This window comes from Mastomys coucha, unplaced genomic scaffold, assembly GCF_008632895.1.
Source record: "Mastomys coucha isolate ucsf_1 unplaced genomic scaffold, UCSF_Mcou_1 pScaffold21, whole genome shotgun sequence".
Taxonomy (NCBI): Eukaryota; Metazoa; Chordata; class Mammalia; order Rodentia; family Muridae; genus Mastomys; species Mastomys coucha.
Window position 1 is genome coordinate 50804156 of NW_022196904.1, and position 4891 is coordinate 50809046.

Consider the following 4891-nt stretch of genomic DNA (forward strand, 5'->3'; position numbering starts at 1 on the left):
CCAACCAAGGGGAAAATATAAGAAAATGTCTTTATATAGTGGACATATACATGGAACAATGTCAATACAGTAAATATTTAATCAAACATGAATTATGGCTGTACTATAAAATAGTAATTAAACATAAATTAAGGTGGATGTACTGGCACAGAGTGAAAAAGGATTAAGGTCTATACCGAGATTACTGCTGAAAGGTATTTACTGAAGGAATTACTACTAACAGTAGGAAGGCATTGACTAAAGAACTTAAAAAAAAATAGGGTTCAACTAATATAAAATTCATGAACTAAGTTTAGTGTGTTTTATATGACAGTATGACTGATAAGGAAGTCTAGTTGTAACACCCAAAACCTCCCAGCATAAATTATGGTTCCCACTATGTGCATACTAGGAGAACAGTCTATAGTAATCAGCCACAAAGAGCTCCCTCTCCTCAAGGAGTGGTTTATTTATTATAACCAATGAAAGTGTGATCACAAATTGTACAAATTTGTAAACTTCTTGATTGCTATGACATTTTTCTACTCTGGCATTGAATGTTTTATTCAAGAAGAAATAGAAAAGGAAAGATATATCCTAAAATTGGTATATTGAAGTGTACCGAGACTTAACTGAATCAATGTTGTTCTATGCCTCTACTTTAGTATTTTAGCTCAAATTTAGCACTGAGATGAGGTTTTATTGGCAACAGTACCACTCTATTGGCATATTTTATACGTTCTCTATTTGTAGAGATTAGTTGTATAGAAGCCAAAAGTCAATTTTAAAGGTAAAATAGTGCCATTGATTCTGCCAAAATTGTGCTATTGATATAAATACTTGTCTTTTTATCTTGTGACTATATATGTGCATGTATGTTTGTAAGTTGACATTTCACAGAGAAATGCATGGACATTCAAATATTAGAGTTTATTTTATTTATTTAGCATGTTCCAATAAATTGCAGCAACTTAAATTATTTTTTATTGCCACTGAGTACATGAATTGATTTATTAGTGAAATTGTAATTGTAATTTATGCTATAATTAATTATTATAATTTCATGTTATAGTAACATACAGTTTAATGTTAATATTATCATCAAGTAATTACAGCAAACTCATAATTCTGCCTCAGCCAATTCCTTAACCTAGTGTATTATATGTCCTGTTCTTTAGGTCTCTTCTTAATTTTCTACTTGCCCACAATTATGCCATTCTGTCATTTCAGAAAGGTAGAATTTGTTTTTGTGTGTAATACTTTATGAAGCCAAAATAACACCCTCTCTATATTATAACATATAACTTCTTCATAGGAAATAATTTATGGAGTTAAATTAAGAATATAGTTACTGTAGAACTCCAGCTAACATGAAATCAATGAGAAAATATTACTTTCTTATTATTTTGGAGGTAGGTAATTATTTCTAGGAGACTGGAGGAAAGACAGAATTTCAAACATTTAAACATGCCACATAGAAGCATATAATATCTGTTATTGCTAGCAGAAAAGGAATTTGGTTTATCACCCCCATTAGAGGACATAGCACCTTGTTTTCTCATTCAAAGCCTGAATATACTTTGGGCAAACTGGCCAAAGTTTATACACCATTAGACCAAGTGTTATAGTTCTGAAGGTGATCATGAGGTCAACATGCAACCCAGTAGATTTGATAAATGTGAAGCAACAGTTACAGGATGAAAACAATGTGTTTCTATGCAGAACAACATGCTTGTACAGAGGGATGTTTGTGGTTATCGGAAATGTCAACACTCAACACATGGAATTCTGTGTTTACCATTAACATAGCATACTACAATATTACTAGAGTGGACATAATCAGCATGATCAAAACAAAACCTAGACAATATCTGTAAGAACCCTAAACCTCCTAATAACCTGAAAATAAAAATCTATTAATTAAAAAATTAACTTTCGTATGCTTGATATAGAAGAGCATGTGCATATTCTCAAAGGCCCAGTAGTTTTTAAAATCTGAAAACAAATCAAATATAAAAACCCGGTGTGACTATTATAAATAAGGCTGCTATGAACATGGTGGAGCACGTGTCCTTATTACATGTTGGAGCATCTTCTGGGTATATGCCCAGGAGTGGTATAGCTGGGTCCTCTGGTAGAACTATGTCCAATTTCCAGAGGAACTGATAAACTGATTTCCAGAGTGGCTATACCAGCTTGCAATCCCACCAGCAATGAAGGAGTGTTCCTCTTTCTCCACAACCTCTCCAGCATCTGCTGTCACCTGAGTTTTTTATCTTAGCCAATCTGACTGGTGTGAGGTGGAATGTCAGGGTTGTTTTGATTTGCATTTCCCTGATGACTAAGGATGTTGAACATTTCTTTAGCTGCTTCTCAGCCATTTGATATTCATCAGTTGAGAATTCTTTGTTTAGCTCTGAACCCCATTTTTAATAAGGTTATTTGGTTCTCTGGAGTCTAACTTCTTGAGTTCTTTGCATACTTGGATATTAGCCCTCTATCAGATATAGGATTAGTAAAGATGTCCGTAGCAGCCTATTTATAATAGCCAGAAACTGGAAACAACCCAGATGTCCCTCAGCAGAGGAGTGGATACAGAAATTGTGATACATCTACACAATGAAGTATTACTCAGCTATTAAAAACAATGAATTTATGAAATTCTTAGAGAAATGGATAGATCTGGAGAATATCATCCTGAGTGAGGTAACCCAATCACAAAAGAACACACATGGTATGCACTCTCTGATAAGTGGTTATTAAAGCAAGCCAGTAAAGAACATCCCTCCATGACCTCTGCATCAGTTCCTGCTTCCTGACCTAGTTGAGCTCCAGTCCTGACTTCCTCTGGTGATCAACAGCAATGTGGAAGTAAGCCAAATAAACCCTTTCCTCCCCAACTTGCTTCATGTTCATGATGTTTGTGCAGGAATAGAAACCCTGACTAAGACAGTAATCTAAATAAAAGTTGGGTAGCAGATGATTTTATAATACCATTATTTCAGTGTGATTGCCTGCATCTGTAATGTGAGCTAGTCAGTATTCTGGGGAGGAAGCATGTCTTCAGTTTTAAGATGAATTTCATCGTGAGAAGCAAACTCAGGCTGTACCATAAATATATGGCATTCATTCCAAGAAAATTTCAGGATTAAATGTTATATATATATATATATATATATATATATATATATATATATATATATATATGTGTGTGTGTGTGTGTGTGTGTGTGTGTGTGTGTATGTATGTGTGTATATGTGTGTATGTATGTGTGTATATGTGTGTATATATATATATTTAAAACTACAAACAGATATTTAAGATCACTAATAATGCATACATACATTTTTAGTTATGTTTATTCAGAGATTAGTAACCACAGTATTATGAAACAGCCAACAATTATCAAAGAAATTTAAACTAAGAGTATAATTCCCCACCAAATACATAACATTCATCCTATGATCAAACTCCTAAAAGATCATAAGAAACTAAAAAACTGTTGATGTTGTCAGTGACACAATATTCAGAAAAACATGAATGAAGATGGAAAGCTTGACAAATATTCTATTTTCAAAACTTTTGATATTTCAGTATAGCATATGGTTAAGTATTATGAGTATGGTCAAATTTCTTAACTAATTGTATAAAGTTATAGAAAATTAAAGGTTAGGTCATTCATTTTGTTCAGAAACTGTTCATATGGTTCAGAAACACTGGCTAGCACCAATGTTAAGTTTATATAGGAACAGGGCACATATAGACATGTGCAAATAAGATTATTTAGAAGTAAGTGCTGTTATATATATATCAACAATGTCAGTGGACAAAATACCCAACAAAGGGGAGGGAGAACCTGTAAAGACCATATTCAGAGGTAAGGCAAGGCCCCTGGTTGAGGGATGGGGCCACATACTCATCTTCATATTAACTCAGAATTTATCCTGTCTAAAATGTGGAGCAGAGACTGAAAGGCAATCCAGAGACTGTGCCAGCCGGGGATTCATCCCATATAGAAACACCAAACCCAGACACTATTGCTAATGCCAGGAAGTGCTTGCTAACAGGAGCTTGATATGACTGTCTCCTGAGAGGCTCTGCCAGATCCTGACAAATACACATGCAGATGCTCACAGCCGACCATTGGACTGAGCACTGGGTCCCAGATGGAGGAGTTAGAGAAAGGACTAAGGGAGCTGAATGGATTTACACCTCCATAGGAAGAACAACAATATCAACTAACCAGATTCCCCAAACCTCCCAGGGACTGTAAAATGTTGCCTGTATTCTGGTTGAGCTAGGTTTAAACTCTGGAGACCCAGTAGGTATTCCTGCAAGGAACAGAAAGATTTGCCACACTTCCAAACACTAGATTCCTGACAGGACGCCTCAGCTCTCCATAATTCTGTGACCACTAGTCACAGAGGGAATATTCCTCAAGCCCCTGTATTTTGTCTGGACTCCACCCCCACAGTTACCTGGCAGTAGTCAAGTATGCTCCTCCCCCCAATTACTTGGCAAGAGCCAGGTAGGCCTGCCCCACTATAAAAGGGTCTGCTTGTACCCTCTTCCCTCTCTTACTCTAGGCTCTCTCTCTTGCCCTTTTGCTTCCCCTCTCCCTATTCCCATGGGGCCTTGGCCGGCCTCTATTTTTCTACTCTCTCCCCCTCTCTGCCATTCTCTGCCTCTACTACCCTCTTAGCTCCCCTTCTAAGACACTTCTCCCTGCAAAAGTTATTTAACTTCAGCCCTGCCATGAGAAAGGGGATATGGTTTCACTCATCACAATTCTCCACCATGACAATAAATATCTTAAAATCATGGACTGTCTCTTCTGATCTGGACCCACCATCGGGAACAATGGAGCAGGTCTTCCTTTAAGAGCCCTGTCTAATCTCCCACATGAGGCCTC